We start from the raw sequence: 17,966 nt of genomic DNA on the forward strand, positions 1-17,966 counted from the left end.
TGGTGTAAGTTTGAAACCAGAGGCGTTTACAGTACTTTTTACTGTCCTCCTCCCAGGAAAGGCCAAGTTCGGGGGTGAGTACCCCTATCCACCATCCCTGGCATCGAGTGAGCTTCCTGGGGGCAGATCGGGGTAATCGGCCCATCTGGCCTACTCAGGAGAGGCAAAAAGATTGATGTATGGCCACACCGTGTAGGGAGCCCCCACTCCTGTATATTTTTATATAACAATCTCTGGTGTGTAGTGGGCATTCTACCCCCGCCCCCACCCCCCCTCCGGGGCAGATCAGGGCAATTGCCCAGATCTGCCTCCCACAGGGGCAGAAAGACTATTCTATGTATATTGGGGTGGGGGCAAGGCCATGCCCTTTAGGGCAGCCTCAACCATATATTTTTAGATGTGAAAGAAAAATCCCTAGTGACTAGTTGGCTTTCTGCCTCCCAGAGTGGAAGGATAAGAGGTAATTGCCCCTATCTGCCCCCCACCCCTGGGGGGACATAAGACTGTTATAATGAAATGTGCTGAGGGAGCACACGCCATTGCCTACGGGCCGCTCCCCCATCCCTGGTGTCAAGTGGGTGGATCCCTGCTTGGGGAATCGCGATCACAAAGCAGGGTTCCAATAAACAGAGGTACCACTGGAAAGAAGAGATTATCCCCTTTCAACTATACCTCTCCCAGAAGAATCATTGCTCGGGGCTGAGATATTTCCCCAAGGACTGATTCAGTGAAAGTGAAACGAGGCTTTCACTTTTGTAATTTAATGAGGTCATGGCGCAAGCATCATTACAAAGAAACAAAGAAAAACAAGCACTGGCGTTGCCAATAGGTCTCGCATTAGGAAAGTTGGAGCTATTGGTTTTGTAAATGACAAAGCCCTTTATGTTTTAAAAATGATAAAAAAAATAAAAGGCATTGTTATTTGCAATAGTAATGGCTCCAACTTTCCTACTGCGATACCTATTGGGAACGTGAGTGGTGTAGCGCGTGTGAGTGGCGTTGCGTGTGTAATTGGCGTTGAATGTGTGAGTGGCGTTGCCTGTGTGTGGCGTTGCATGTGTGAGTGGCGTTGCATGTGTGAGTGGCGTTGCATGTGTGAGTGGCGTTGCATGTGTGAGTGGCGTTGCATGTGTGAGTGGCGTTGCGTGGTAGAGTGGCGTTGCGTGGTAGAGTGGCGTTGCGTGGTAGAGTGGCGTTGCGTGGTAGAGTGGCGTTGCGTGGTAGAGTGGCGTTGCGTGGTAGAGTGGCGTTGCGTGGTAGAGTGGCGTTGAGTGGCGTTGCGTGGTTGAGTGGCGTTGTGTGGTTGAGTGGCGTTGGGTTGTTGAGTTGCGTTGGGTTGTGGAGTGGCGTTGCATGGTGGAGTGGCGTTGCATGGTGGAGTGGCGTTGCATGGTGGAGTGGCGTTGCATGGTGGAGTGGCGTTGCATGGTGGAGTGGCGTTGCATGGTGGTAGAGTGGCGTTGCGTGGTAGAGTGGCGTTGCGTGGTAGAGTGGCGTTGCGTGGTTGAGTGGCGTTGAGTGGCGTTGCGTGGTTGAGTGGCGTTGTGTGGTTGAGTGGCGTTGTGTGGTTGAGTGGCGTTGGGTTGTTGAGTTGCGTTGGGTTGTGGAGTGGCGTTGCATGGTGGAGTGGCGTTGCATGGTGGAGTGGCGTTGCATGGTGGAGTGGCGTTGCATGGTGGAGTGGCGTTGCATGGTGGAGTGGCGTTGCATGGTGGAGTGGCGTTGCATGGTGGAGTGGCGTTACATGGTGGAGTGGCGTTGCATGGTGGAGTGGTGTTGCATGGTGGAGTGGCGTTGCATGGTGGAGTGGCGTTGCATGGTGGAGTGGCGTTGCATGGTGGAGTGGCGTTGCATGGTGGAGTGGCGTTGCATGTGTGAGTGGCGTTGCATGTGTGAGTGGCGTTGCATGTGTGAGTGGCGTTGCATGTGTGAGTGGCGTTGCATGTGTGACTGGCGTTGCATGTGTGACTGGCGTTGCATGTGTGACTGGCGTTGCATGTGCGAGTGGCGTTACATGTGCGAGTGGCGTTACATGTGCGAGTGGCGTTACATGTGCGAGTGGCGTTACATGTGCGAGTGGCGTTGCATGTGTGTGTGGCGTTGCGTTGTTGAGTGGCGTATAATAAAAAAAAACGGAGGGAGAAATGAAGGGAAAAAAATAAAAAAGGCTAATGGAAATTAAGGATATACATTAAAAAGCGTGGTATCCATTTGAAATCAGATAAAAGGTTTAGTGTCTGATAAATATTAGTCTTCAGGCGCATAGAGAAAGACCACACGAATGTTAATATTAATACCACACGAATGAAATCTGTAAAGATGAAGAAACTGGTTGTCTGCAGCATTGAGCGTGCCCGACAGCGCTTTAAGACCCTTTAAAAGATATCCAGGCACAGTGCAGTGATTTTTTAATCTGCTCGACCCCGGCACGTGGTGAATCTGGCTGTCGGGATTTGCCGGGATGCCAGTCCAGTCTATGAAGCGTTTCCAGGAACCACGAGAGAGGAGGGAGATTCTGGAAGCTGAGGGCAAGCAGCAGAGAGCAGTCACCAGGAAGAGGCGTGAGGTGGGCCGAGGGGAGCATGGAGTGGAGGGGGTGAGAATACTAGGTAAGTTGAGGGCGAGAGAGGAGAGGAGTGAATGCGGGAGTCGGCTTGATAGAGGGCAGAAGGGGACTGAAGAGGATGAGGGGAAAAAAGGAAATAGGTTTGGCAGGACAGAGGAGAGTAAGACATTAAAAAACAAGGCAGAGGAGGGGGGAGGAGAAATCCGACACGGCGGGCATGGGAGGGGGCCAACGGCAATGAGAGTGTGAAGCAGCAGGGGCCTGGGGGAAGCTGGCTGGGGAGGGGGAGGAGAAGTGAACAGATGTCCGTGAGGTGTGGGAGGAGTGCCTGATGCCGGATGGGGGTGGGAGAGCCTGGGAATGCGAGAGGCTGGGCTTGCATGCGATGCCTGGGGGAAGACGTCAATAATTCAATCGCAAAATTGAATGTTGTAACAAAAACAGACCAGGGTAGAATTACAGAAGGGATTAACACCCCCTCTGAAAATGGTAGGTGAGAAGGGGATGCTGCTTAATGAACATGACTGTACGATCTTGCATTAAGGTCAGAGCTTGGTGGAACTGACTGTAAAGTGAGCACACACACCAGAAATCACTACGGATGCAGATATGAAACAGATCAAGCTTAACAGGAAACGGCCAACACTGTGGAGGAATAATGAAAGAGTGCTTTTGTTGCACTGGCTCAAGGCGGTGCTGACATTCTGTAACACATGCAACAGAATCAAAACACGCTTCTGAGATAAAAAAAATACAGGAAGATACAAACGTGTAAGGAATGACGAGGTGCCTGAATATTTAGATACAGCGCACTCAAACTTACCACATCACATGGTGGACATGATTTAGCAGTTTGGATCGATAACATCGGCCATGATGAGCAGATATGAGCATGTTATAAAGAGCACCACACTGAAAGACGACCAAGTACCGAAACAGGCCTGCACAACGTGCTGAGGCCAAGTAAAATATAAACAAGAGTGGAAGGGTTGAGGAGAGCGAAAGTGAGCAAAGCAGAAGCCATGTGACGGAGCTGGGTTGTGTTGTTGGGACAGGCTCGGCAGTGCGGCAAGGCTGGGATTGCGTGTAGAGAGAGGGGAGGTGCTGGTGTGGGAGGCGGGAGGTGCTGGTGTGGGAGGGGGAGGCTGTGATTGCGTGGAGAGAGAGGGGAGGTGCTGGTGTGGGAGGGGGGAGGTGCTGGTGTGGGAGGGGGAGGCTGTGATTGCGTGGAGAGAGAGGGGAGGTGCTGGTGTGGGAGGGGGGAGGTGCTGGTGTGGGAGGGGGAGGCTGTGATTGCGTGGAGAGAGAGGGGAGGTGCTGGTGTGGGAGGGGGGAGTTGCTGGTGTGGGAGGAGTGCTGCTAGGGGAGGAGAAGCCTGATGCCGGATTGGGGCGGGAGAGGCTGGGCTTGCATGCGATGCGCGTGCATGTTCACGTGAACTTCATGAAAACCGCGGGCTGAAAGCCCTTTGGTTTGAAGATGTTTTCGCCACATGAATTCTCGCTCCGCTCGATGCGCTTGCGCACATCGATAGGTCGCGAGACCTAAAAAAGGCTTGGGTTGCTCGGGAAGCTCTTCCAGAGCTGCCTGAGCCTGGAGAAGGAATGGCCCTTTCTAACCCTCCCGGTATTGGCCAATGGATGACAGACACACTTAAGGAGTTAATAATATGGTGGCAAAATGTGCTTGCAACAAGCACTGCCTTAACGTACCACAAGGCATAAAATAGCACTATTCACAAAGGGTCTGTGATGCTTTGCCTGCCTTTCACATATAGCAGACGAAAGGCATACACAGAAAGGCTGATACAATTGGGTGTGTCTATTTGAAGGCCCAAAGTAAAACGACCATGAATATCTCCACCCCACCCAACAGCTCTGCAGGCACCAAAGTAAGCCCATGGCCTATCAGGAAATGGGGTAGCCTGTTTACGGCCCACTTGGAGACCAGAGGAAAAAAGAGTTGAGAAGAAGAAAAAACATGCATTGTCGTCTCTACGAGTCTTGTACCTGTTTTTTAAGTGATAAATAAATACTAGTTCCAGAATACACGGTAAAAGCAGGACTGAACAAACTACTCACACACAATGTGACCCAATGTGTTGAATCTGTGGCAGGGAAATGAAAAACACACTAACAGTACACAATAGTTTACGCTCAACAGTACAGCATTACGTTAGAGTAATCTTATGAAGGCTCCGTGGCCTGTGGCATCCTGCATCGATCTGCTCATGGAACTCCCATTACTTTGAAAGAAGGGTGCAGTTTGAAAAAGTGAGTTTTTAAACCCGTCCTAAAAGCTAGCAAATTTTTGCCGAGTTTGTGAATTACCGGTATGAGGCTGGATTGTCTCTAATGTTTCTTCGTCCTCCCCTGGAAGGTGGGAAGGCAAAGGTGAACCACTGGGTGTGAGGCAGGCCATTTTGAAGTTTATTTTGGCTTAATGTGGAAGCCAGGGACGGCTCATCTAAATAAGTGTGATGTATCCATATTTTCGACACTTTGCCAAGAAGTGCGACTACATGTAGAATCACCTTGAGAGGAGCAAGAGAGGATTTGGTAAGTCACCTAATTGAACATTGCTGTGCTAATTTGTGATGAAAACAAAGCATTTTACTGCGGTTGTGAAATAAGAACTCTGCAGTTATCCAAGTTTCTCGAGCTCCTCAATCACATTATCTTAACAGAGAGGCTAGGGTACCTCCAAACACTACCCCCAGTTTACAACCTTCAATCGTTCACACAGAGCCAGTAACACCAGCATGGTCCACAATGCCAATGAACAGAGCAAACATGGGAGCAAGTCCATTAAATTATAAGTAAGAACACCTTGGAACTTAGGGAACGTTCGGCTCCCAAAACAGTTTTGTCCTACCCTATATCACCCTCGTGTTTTTTTCTTAAGGGCTAGCACCCAAACTATTTTTTGAGGTTTTCATGTTCTTCAAAGCAATGACATTTTGATCTGCATTTCATCCTCTCTCTCTCAAAATAACTCCTTTTCCTCCAAATGACACGTTTGATGCAAAAGAAATTGTGTTGTTCTTTATTCAGCCCCTTCCTTCAAAAAGAATTCAAAGGAATAATTTAGGTCCGAGCTAAATCTTGACTAGCAAGCATCAATCTGAATCAGTCGCATCAGTATTCAGAATCGCAAAGAAGATCTGAGCAGCTGCTTTAGAGTAGTCATTCCATAAATGACTATTAAAAAAAATGGTTTACACCTAAGAAACCTTCCAAGATTACTTTTCCACTAAGTCGCTTTTCCTCGAATCTGAATGTTTGAATAATGGCTAACTGAAATGAGCTGACAATTGAAACAAAAGTCATGGTGTTATCAAACTAGCATTGCTAAAGACAAAGGGGTTTTGAGTGAGCGAAAACAAAAACGGAGTAATGCCTGCTGCCTCACTCCAATTGGTGGTTGAGGAGGTTGGATAAAAGAGGAATCCACTCAGCCAACTTCAGGGCTCATTCCTGAGTAAGAGTGGCTGCCAACATGTTAAGCAAAGTACTTTCAGAACGGACTATTTATCACAACGACAGGGAACTTACTGCTAACGGGTTACAGTTAATGAGGGTAACTTAGGGTACTGTCAGAGTCAATTATGGGCATTGATGTTTTCTAGTGTGACCAACTGGGATGGGTGCAAATTCAGGATGGTATTGGTAAGTTTAAAAATTCAGGACAGAAGGTCAAAAGTCAGGACAAAACTTTGTGAAAAAACGTACGTTTTACAGACACATTAGAGGAAGTAGCGCAATAGTATAAAAGTAAGGAAATAGAAAACCACTTAAGTACAAGTTAAAATAAGTTTATGTTCGGTTGAGACAATAGTGCACTACACTTTTATTTGGTATGCGTGCAGCTTTGAGCAACTGTGCAAGTCTTTTTTGTGGTATTTCATATGATAATTTTCATCCATTATTCAGTCTTTCACCATTCATCCTGCCCTTCCATCTGTGTGCCCATCCATATCCAATCCTTTTCAATCATTTGCAAACCTATCAATCATCTATCCTTCCATCCATCATTTCACTCATCCATCCCTTCATCCACCCTTTCACTCATCCATCCATCCTTTCACCCAATCCATCCTTTCAATCATCCATCCATTCACTCATCCATCCAACCATTTACCCTTTCACCCAAGCCATCATTTCACTCATCCATTCAGTCTCCCACCCATCCATTCATTCACTCATCCATCCAACCATTTACCCATCCAGCCATCCATTCACTTACTCATCCATCCGCCCAGTCACTCATCCATCCACCCACTCATCCATCCATCCAGTTCTCCACCCTCCCTTTCACTCATTATGCATTCTTTCACTCATCCATCTTTACATTTTTCTTTTCACTCATCCATGCACTCATTCGCCCATCCATTCTGCTAATCATGCATTAATTCTTTCACTCGTCCATCCATCCTCCCTTTCTCTTTACATTCCCCTTTCACTTAGCCACCCATCCATCCAGTCACACTTTACCCATATACCCACCCACCCACTTATGCACCGGCACGTAGGCAATCTGAAAATTTGGAAGCCATGCATGATGCACAGTGCCAGGACGTGAGGTGACTGTGACATGGTGTTGTTTCCAGGGCTTTACGTGGGATGTAGAAACTGGGGGTCTCTCCAAGGGGTGTGTCTGATGTAATTAAGGGCTTGGCTTAAAAAACCTAAGCTAAAAATATGTGCGCGCATAGTGTGCCGCCTGACTGGTATTTTGCTGTTTCTATCATTGCATCCAGTAACATTAGACCTACAACAATCCATGACTATTGGCTTTGTCAATGGATGTTAGTTGCATAAAATAAAATTTAAAAAGTAGCAACTATGGCTTTGTTGTATATATATATATTAACAATGCTTCAGCTCTGAAACTATAAGATCTTCTTTTTAACTTTGTACACTGTAATCGTGGTACTTCTCTTCTACATATTCTTTTAGTTTGCCTGCTTGGTGTATCTTCTCCTTCTGTTGCAATAGTGTTTTGGAAGAATGCCTGGTAAAAAAAGGATCTGGGTCACGGTAAGTAATGGGAATCCTACCGTTTGTGTGCTGTGGTCCCCTTAAGTGCACCAGGGACCTATTTGAAACAAGAGCTAATACCAATTTGTCCGCCAACTCCCACCTGCAGCAGATTTGGTCATTTGAGTAAGGCATTGATTGTGCACCCCACAGGTATTTATTTGCCTGCCTGATTTTTACAAGTCAAATCCTGGCTCAAATCATACACAGAAATGTGTGAAATCTGAGTTTCTGCACCTTGGAATTGGAAAAAAACATGCACAGGTAAACAGTTATTCCTCATTCTGGGAGTCAAAACGTCAACAATGAATGAACTGCAACATGTCACACAAGAAATGCTGTACCCCGTGTCCCTGGTGTTTAATAAATGCTCAGCTCACACCTAGATTTGTGTGAGAATCAAAATGGGGTTCCAAGTTATGACATTTCAAGTCAGCCTTATACTGCTGTAGGCTATCTAGACTAGTGTTCAGGGTCACGCTCCATACCACCGCCTAAGAGGAATCTTAAATTCAAATGTCATCCATCTAACCCTAAGAGAATGCCCTGCCCTAGATTGACTTGTGTGGGGTGGATCTGCACACCAATTGTCAGTTTGTAAACGTTAGACTATGTGGATTTTTAAGAAGTCTTAGCGTGCTAACTAGTGTGAGGGTTTTGTGCCTAACTCCCTCTTAAGTAACAGTCTTCAAAATATTAGCCCAGGGGAACCCCAAGCTGCTAGAAGCACAGCTCATGGGCATTCAGCCTCTATAGAATAAGCGTAATGGAACACATTAAAGACAGAGACACCTACCTTCCTTTAGAACAAGATCCAACAAATGAACTACTGAGACTACTGGACGAATTTTTGTCTAAAGCCCTAGACTCCGGCATCATAGACGAGAACACAAAGAAATTCCTTTTCAATTCTGCACCTAAAATTCCGAATCTATACATGTTACCAAAGGTGCACAAACACAAAACCAAACCACCATTTCGGCCCATAGTAGCAGGTTGCGGATCGATCCACGAGTCTCTGGGATACTACCTTGACTTCTATCTACAACCGTTGGTCCAATCCTGGAAGACATACGTTAAAGACACCACTGACTGTTTACTGAAACTGGAATCACAAAAACATCTCTTTTTGAATGACATCTGGCTATGTACAATTGATGTAGTCGCACTATACACCTCAATAGCACACGAAGAAGGACTAGAGGCAATAGAATGGCGACTGTTACAGTCAGAAATTGATCATAATAAAGCAGTTTTTCTTCTAGAACTACTACATTTTGCCCTGTACAACAATTACTTTGTGTGGAAGGACAACTTTTTCATACAACGTACGGGTACAGCTATGGGTTTTCCCGGAGCGCCATCATACGCTAATACCTACATGGCTCGTTTCGAAGATCAACATATATTGTCAGACATGATGTGGACAAGACATGCAGCTGTGTTCCTGAGGTACATTGATGACATTCTAGTCATCTGGACAGGCACCAGAGATGAATTGGAAAAGAGTATTGGCAAACTAAATGAACAGAATCCTCGCATCCAGTTTACCTATAATATTGAGAAACAGAAGATTCATTTCTTAGATATTGAAATAAGTAAAACTCCCCAAGGGCTATCTACATCGGTATATAGGAAGCCAACAGATGTCAACAATGCATTATTGTTTACGAGCGCACACCCGTACAGCTTGAAAAAACATTTACCTATTTCGCAGATGATGCGAATCAAGAGAATTACATCAGATGATGTACGAAGTCAAGAAGAGATCACTAAACAGATGCAACAATACAAAGAGCGAGGGTACCCAGACCAAATACTCAAAGAAGCTGCTCAGATCACGTCGAGAAAAACCCGTGATGAACTCTTGACACCTAAAGAGAAAATACCCACGCATCGTGAGGTATTTGTTCTCAAGAACTCTACACAAGCCACACAGATCAAGACAATAATCAGGAAACGCTGGGAACTTATTGAAAGTGAACCTGACTTCACAACAGTATTTCAAGGTAGTCCCCTTTTTGCACACACCAGAACTAAGAACTTAAGGGAATTTTTGAAACCTCAAAAGCAAACAGCAAGACAAAGAGAGAGGGGTATGATGAAATGCTATAACTGCGGACAATGCGGGAACGTCATCACCGGTGATCAATTCACTCACCCACACTCAGGAGTGAACATCAAACTAAGACATAACGCTGACTGTAACACGGAAGGAGTTGTATATGCGATTAAGTGTCCCTGTGGACTAGTCTACGTGGGACGTACTAGTCGAAAAATAAAGACTCGTATAATAGAGCATAAAAGCCGAATAAGGAATCATACTACAACTTCTCCATTGGCCAGACACTGGGTAGAAGCCAATCACACAATTCCTCAACTCAGGTATACAGTCCTAGAACGCATAGAACGATCCCCAGGATTGGATCTGCACACACTTCTAGCAAGAAGGGAAACACACTGGATAAAATTCTTAGGAACTGTTGATCCAAATGGTTTAAATGATCATTATGAACTTTTGTGCTTTCTCTGAACTCCACATGATTACGTATCCCAGATTGTAAGGGGGAACACTGAGTCTTGGCAGTCACTTTTTGCTTCTCCTTTGACCTTTCCTATTTTCAAACTTTTTTATAACATATTTCAGTGTGTCTTATGATTGTTTGTATTTCCCTCCACGCACCTTTATTTTATTTGATTTTATTATTTCTTTACCAACAACTTTCCTTGACAAAACAGCACTTAACATAGGAATATATACATAGCTCTTGTTAGGATGAAACAGGTGAACTTTTAGACTGTTTCATGTCATATACGTGTACAACATTACAATCCAGCGCATTTCACTTCTACCCGTCTAAACCCTCCCGGGAAAATGGAGATAAAATCAGATTCTCTTGAGTACACTCTAAACTGGTTTTTTGCATAGGCGCGTACATGCTATTTTCGTTTAAGGTTCCGGCGCTTTTCGGCCGCCATGTTTAGAGAAAGCTTACACAGTTCAGTGTCCTCTGTCCCTCTTTTGTGTCTAGCTAGGAAATATGTTCCGGACGAGTTCCGCACCACGTGATCGAGTGGGCGGACCCGTTCCGAGAGATTGATTCAGGATTCTGCAGTGAGACGCGGCAGGTTAGTAATCCCACATGGGAATCACAATTTCTTTTGAGAAGGACGGTTTGTCCGTTAAACTCATCACGAGTTTTTCTATTACACATAGATTCTTGCTGGGCGACCTGAGTGAGCAGTGCATTTCCCCGTCTTCAAAGAGGCGGTAAGACTTGGCTTTTAGTTAGATTCTTATGGGCATTTTATACACGTTAGTCTGGAATAGTAACAGGCTCTCACCGTTCTGTTATGTAGGCTCTCGCTAGAAAGGATAACTCACGTTGGATACAATACAGGAAGAACGTGAAGTTGTTCAAACGGGTGTATGTATTTGCGCATTGTGCGGATTTTTCTTTTTAAGGCAGACACTCTAACATTAGAAAAACTAGTGGTGTTTTCATCACGAGCATGAGCTTATCATGGTACGTTTGGGTTCCGTTTTTTCACTTGTGAGAGTGAAGCACATCTATTTAGATCTCTTTCTATGAACTGGTTGGTTCGTTGACTCTTTATTTCACACCTTTCAAATGTTTTTTAACACATGGGTGTCATCCTTTTGGTGGCGCGTACCTTGGTTTTTTCCTCAGTGTTTACTCCAGAATGCTCTTTTCTGATACAGAATTGTACATATGAGACAACTCAATAGAGTTTGGTTTGTTGTTGTTTTTTAGATCCTGTCGAATTTGCACTTTGTGAGACCAAGCACTAAAAGAAGATTGAACTTTTGACCGTATATTATTTATCCCCTGAAGAAGGGTTCTGTTAGTAACCCGAAATGCATTGGGATATTGGCTACTATTATTATTTAATGACCTTCAAACACTGATGAACCGTTTACAACACTTGACATGCATCGAAAATATGTTTTGTTAATATTTTCATGTGTTTATATTTTGATATTGATTATGAATGTTTTTGAAAAATGTATATACGCATTTCTTATGACTGACGTTTATGAGTAAAATTTAAAGAAAACTTTTTTGAAGAATTGTGTTAAAACTCCACTTATTCTATAGAGGCTGAATGCCCATGAGCTGTGCTTCTAGCAGCTTGGGGTTCCCCTGGGCTAATATTTTGAAGACTGCCCTAGATTGAGGCACATGCTTTCACAGACAGGCCCATTGTCATTCTGTATGTGACAATCAGCCGCATACAGAATGACAATAGGCGGGGTGGGGCTGCTCTTGTGCTTCGCAGAGGAGTACGAGGCGGCCCCATCATGGAGCTGAGGCCTCTCACAGGGAACAGTGATGTTCCCTGCAAGGCCCAAAATTACGGACAAAAGGCGTCCGTAAAAGGGATCCTTACGGACAACGGAAGTGAAGTCCAATTTACGGATGGTCCGTGAATTTTACCAACGGCTGGTCACCCTAATGTGTCCTGTTCAAGTAGTCTGTGCTGCATAACTCCCCTTGACATTCTGCAGCATGCATAACTCCCCTTGACATTCTGCAGCAAGAGAGACCCAACATCTGGGGCTTGCCTGGACATGTCAAGATTTTATGTGCACCTCCACAAACCTGAAAGTGTGCATCAAAGCTCTAGGTTTTTGTAGTTACTGTGAACCATAAATTCTGCTAAGAAATTCATGCCTCCACATTCCTGGGCTGTAATGTCATGTTATTTAGCATTTATGTAGCACAGAACTTCTATGGGCGTGGCACTGATTTTGGAGGCATTACAGGTGGGGGTGTGCGCTTCATTGAAGCGGTGTGTAGTATGAAATATGTGGGAAGCTTTAGGGGAGGTAGTTGAGGTCTTGACACATGTTCTATTTGTATCGTTGTGATCTTCACACTACTGATACATGAAAATATTTGTAGTGATGTGTAAAATGAACAGGATTATCTAGGTATCTGATCAAAGAATAGTAGCATGGTGGCTGTACAATCCTATTGTCATAAGAAGGGTGGTGGTGTAGTTTCAATAGACTACCTTAACACAAGAGTATATTTGTCAGTGCCATCCCCCAAACGGGCAAAGTAAAGACCCAAGTAAATCCAGACACCTCAGTTAAGGTTTTAGGCGGTCGTTCCTGAAGCAGTGAAGGGAAACAAACCTAAAAGAAAACTACAGGATCCTCAGTAAAAGGTCTTCAGAGGTCCGACCCATAAAACCTTGGGGAACATGTACAAGGAAGTGGCGGAGCGTGACGTTGGCCTCCTCGGCTTAACGCTGTGCTCCGCCACTTCTGAAACGCAAGGCTGCACCATATTTACCAGAATGTGGTCCAGCCTTGCGTTTCCCCCTGCGATGGCGCTAAGTGTAGCAACTTAGCGGCAACACAGGCACCCTTGCAGCAGGGTGCAAGGGTGTCTGCGTGCAGAGGAGGATTGTTTATGCATAGGAAGGTGTCCATTCCTGCACATAAACAATCCTAGAAATGCCATACTGTAACGGTCATGTGGGCTGCTTCATGCAGCACACATGAAAGTGACAAAATTGCATTTTTCTAAAAGTTTGTTGATGTGCAGGAAGGGACGCCTTCCTACACATAAACAAACAATGGCATTTTGCTTTGTCCAGGTCACAGGGAAAAAGCAAAAACGAGGAGAAATAATGCATTTCTCCTCTTTTCGCCATCTTAAGACCAGTTTTTATCTAGACTTAATTTTGGCGTTGCCTCCTATGTACGCAACCCTTGTACATAAGGGGCAGCGTCAAAATGAATGGGTGTTCGGGTGGCCCGGCCACCTCAACACCCACTGCCCACCCCTTTCACGCTAACCATAGTGTGACAGGGTGCCTTATGTACAAGGCAGCATTAAGGCACGGTCTTGTACGCAGCGCCCCTATCGCCCCCACAACGTCATCATAGGTGACGTTGTGGTGGCGATAGTGGTTTGTACATATGCCCCCTAGTGGGCTCAGTGCATTGTATCCATCTCCAACTCTTGTCCCTCCCCTTTATTGATTTCATATATCTTGCAGCTGGTTAGTTAACGACAATACTGAAGCCAGGCTTTGAGATTCAGAGCATGTCCAATAAAAACAGATCACACTCTAGGAACCAGTACTGGCTTTGGGGCCAAGGATGAGACAGCACAGGAGTCATACATAAATTATTATCATAGAAAAATCCGCGACCATTTGAAGTATGCTGTAATATTGCATGTAAGCTGCAGCAAAGCAGATTACCATACCACCCAGGTCAAACAGGATTACTTTAGAAGCCATCCCAGAGTCATTGGATGATCATCCAACTACCTTAGAAGTCATTTACACGTCATCAGACATCATCTAGCTCTTGAAGTCATCAGCAAGCTGCAGAAGCTCAGAATGATGATTTGAGGATGACTTGAAAATGAGTATCTGATGACTTTAGTAGTTGTCATTATTCGTGATGATTTAAGGATGACTTGAAAATTAGTATCTGCTGACTTCAGAAGGTGTCATTATTCCTGATGATCTGAGGATGACTTGTAAATGACTCTCCGATAACTTTACAAGATGACATTGTTCCTGATGACTTTGGGGTGATTTGAAAATAAGCATCTGAATACTTCAAAGGTACTATTGTGTTTTCAATAAGATGTTTTTGCGTCTGGTGATTTTAACAGGAATTGCTTGTCTATTTAAAGAGCACGTCCACCACTTTGGTTTCAGATTTCCAGAAAAATGCAAACTGTTGGATAATTGCACAATGAATTGCAGATAAACGTCTGACCTCCTGCAGCTGGGAGCCCCAGAACTCAAACACACCCTGAACCCCCAAATTAACCCTTGCACCCCAAAACCCAAACGCACCCTGAACCCCAATATTAACCCTTGCACCCCAAAACCCAAACACACCCTAAACCCTAAAATTAACCCTGGCACCCCAAAACCCAAACACACCCTGAACCCACAAATTAACCCTTGCACCCCAAAACCCAAACACACCCTGAACCCCCAAACCCAAACACACCCTGAACCCCAATATTACCCCTTGCACCCCAAAACCCAAACACACCCTAAACCCTAAAATTAACCCTGGCACCCCAAAACCCAAACACACCCTGAACCCCCAAATTAACCCTTACACCCCAAAACCCAAACACACTGAACCCCAATATTAACCCTTGTACCCCAAAACCCAAACTCACCCTAAACCCCAAAATTAACCCTGGCACCCCAAAACCCAAACACACTCTGAACCCCCAAATTAACCCTTGCACCCCCAAAACACACCCTAAACCCTAAAATTAACCCTTGCACCCCAAAACCCAAACACACCCTGAACCCCCAAATTAACCCTTGCGCCCCAAAACCCAAACACACCTTAAACCCTCAAATTAACCCTGGCAACCCAAAACCCAGACACACCCTGAACCCCCAAATAACGCTTGCACCCCAAAACCCTAACACACCCTAAACCCTAAAATTAACCCTGGCACCCCAAAACCCAAACACACCCTGAACCCCCAAATTAACCCTTGCTCCCCAAAACCTAAACACACCCTGATCCCCAATATAAAATTAACCCTGGCACCCCAAAACCCAAACACACCCTGAATCCCCAAATTAACCCTTGCACCCCAAACCCACCCTAAACCCTAAAATTAACCCTGGCACCCCAAAATCCAAACCCATCCTGAACCCCCAAACCCACCCTAAACCCTAAAATTAACCCTGGCACCCCAAAACCCAAACACACCCTGAACCCCCAAACCCACCCTAAAATTAACCCTGGCACCCCAAAACCCAAACACACCCTGAACCCCCAAATTAACCCTTGCACACCAAACACAAACACACCCTAAACCCTAATATTAACCTTTGTACCCTAAAACCCAAACACACCCTAAACCCTAAAATGAACCCTCGCACCCCAAACCCAAACATGCTCTAAACCCTTAAATTAAACCTGGCCCCCCAAAACACAAACCCACCCTCACTCCTAAAATGACCATGTACGCCCTAAAATCCAAAAGCCCTACAAACCCCCAAACTGTTTAAGAATGCGGAATGCCGGGAGGCGCTGCTGTGATTGCAAATTATACTTTCTGTACCCCCAGGCTGCACTTCCTTCATAGAGTATTTCCATAAACAAATAGGGGCAGATTTACAAGCCTGTTGCGCCACTTTTAACATGGGAAAAGTGACGCAAAAGTGGCGCAAGGTTCTTGTAAATCTGCCTCATAGTTTAGTGGAATCCAATTGTTAGACTCATTAAACAACTGCGGACAGACCGACCTTCTCATGGCCCGAGGAATCAAAACAAGCTTTGTCGTCATGGTGACTGCCGAATTCACTCCATCACAATACTAACATACATTTTTAAAAAGCACAGCTGCCTCGAACACAATGCCAAAATCACCTACTGTAAACCAACAGTCTGCCGGCTGGCTGGGACTCGAACCGCAGGTCCTCAATGGAGAGCAGCTCTCTCAACTTTGCATATACCTGAAGCCGGAGGATTCCTCTTGCAAAAGCCTACGCACATCCGGGAGCGCCGAAAGTGACGTCATTGGTCTGCGGCAAGATCGAAGACCGCCGTGAGTGCAATGGAAAAGGGACAGATGGATTGACATCGGTCTCTTTATTTTTCCAACTCCACTTCCTTCATCGACTCCAGCGTATACTCAGGAAAGTGCTGCAGCTGCTACCAGGGGGTAGATGTTAGTCCATCGGGGCAAGCTCCACGCTATATCTGCACGCGCCCATCCTGGGTCAGAGCCCCCATGCAAAGCGCTGCTGTCTTAAAAAAGAGCAGCATCGATCCTCCGCTCTCGGTCCCAGCTGCTCAATTTCCGTCCCAGACCAGCTTCCTCATTTTTCGGAAAGCACGAGTTTTCATTAAGGGGCCAAATTCAGACGCAGCTCCCTTCATGTGTGTGCTACGTACGTGTTATAATGAATGCCTGTGTTGCAATATGTGTGTGTGATGTTTGTCTGTATCAGCCTGCCTGCTTGTTTAATATGCACCTTTTGTGTTTGAGCATGTGTATTTTTGTGTATGTGTGACGTAGTGCGTGCCTGTGTAAGTTGTGTAATATTGCAAAAAGCCTAAAAAATGTGTTTTACAGCAAGTTCTTCGCCGTAAGGAAAAATACATCACTGCCCGTGTATTGTAGGTCCCATGTTGGTTCCAAGTGCACCTGCGTGTATTCTAGATTCTCGACCAAATGGAACAGTTTTCGATCTACTGAAAAGTTGTCAATCAAAGAAGGCTAAACGCATTTATTTATGTGAATACTGTATATTGTTGAGCATTACTTGTGTCCTTGCAACTTGTAGTGAGCTTTCATTACTAAATGAATGTGTGCTCTGTTGTTGAATCCTGGTCACGTTCCCCAAGTTGTGTAGTGTGCTGCTCAGCACATCTTCTAAAACACTGGCAGTTTTCATGGATGCGTTTCAAAGCATAAGGATAAATGCTTCAAATAACTTGGCCGTTGTAATGCTGGTTCCTTATTTTGTTTGCTATTTGTGTAATTGAAAGGGCTGGTTACCTGTGGCGATTGAGGTTTACCCCCTATTTAGGAGACGTAGTCAGACGCATTCCAACATCTTGCAATATCTACTTTCGCAAAACTGGCTATCATTCTGGTTTTGTTCCATGGGCATGCAATGTTTTTAACTCGTTTGTATATATTATTGAGACCGGGCCAATTACGTATTCCCTGTTTGCGCTAATTTACCTTTACCGCTAAGATCTCTGTAAAAATGAAGCCGGTCTTGTTACATCTGCCACTATCGATCCCAGCCATATATTATCCAGTTACAACCTGGCCTACTGCTAAAGTATTGAGGCAGAGGGATCGAGCCCTAAGATAAATCGCATTAATATTTCCTATTAATTCCAGCCCATTGGGTTTCAATCATGGCCAAGCGGCACTCGGTCCCCGGCCCCAGGGGCCTGCGTGTCCTGGTGGCGGTGTTTACACAGCAGCTGAGACGCGGTAAATCATCTACCTGCCTTAATGGAGGATTATGTATTACCTCGAGCTGGGGTCTCGACGGGAGCTGCGCAGGCACCATTTCCTACCAAGCATCCTGGCCCAATGCTTCTCTCTCTCTCTCTCTCTCTCTCTCTCTCTCTCTCTCTCTCTCTCTCTCTCTCTCTCTCTCTCTCTCTCTCTCTCTCTCTCTCTCTCTCTCTCTCTCTTTCTCTCTCTCTTTCTCTCTCCTTTTCTCTCTCTCTCTCTTTCTCTCTCTCTTTCTCTCTCCTTTTCTCTCTCCTTTTCTCTCTCCTTTTCTCTCTCCTTTTCTCTCTCCTTCTCTCTCGCTTCTAGCATTCAACTGCCTCGGATCATGTGTTAAATATTTATACG

General features: G+C 45.4%; 1 protein-coding gene across 3 annotated transcripts in view; it reads right to left on the reverse strand.

Annotated features, from left to right (window-relative positions):
- The window catches only part of DET1 (DET1 partner of COP1 E3 ubiquitin ligase), a 114,179-nt gene extending 97,675 nt beyond the window's left edge, over positions 1-16,504 (reverse strand). The window contains exon 1 of one of the 3 annotated variants that reach the window (XM_086958121.1): positions 16,096-16,504. The gene's annotated coding sequence lies outside the window, so the exon portion shown is untranslated. Of the gene's footprint in view, positions 1-16,009 lie in introns of all 3 variants that reach the window. The other 2 variants (XM_086958122.1, XM_086958120.1) reach the window with 2 other exon arrangements.
- Between the last annotated feature and the right edge of the window lie 1,462 nt (positions 16,505-17,966).

The sequence above is a fragment of the Lissotriton vulgaris genome, chromosome 2_1 (genome assembly GCF_964263255.1).
Source record: "Lissotriton vulgaris chromosome 2_1, aLisVul1.2, whole genome shotgun sequence".
In the NCBI taxonomy this organism is placed as follows: Eukaryota; Metazoa; Chordata; class Amphibia; order Caudata; family Salamandridae; genus Lissotriton; species Lissotriton vulgaris.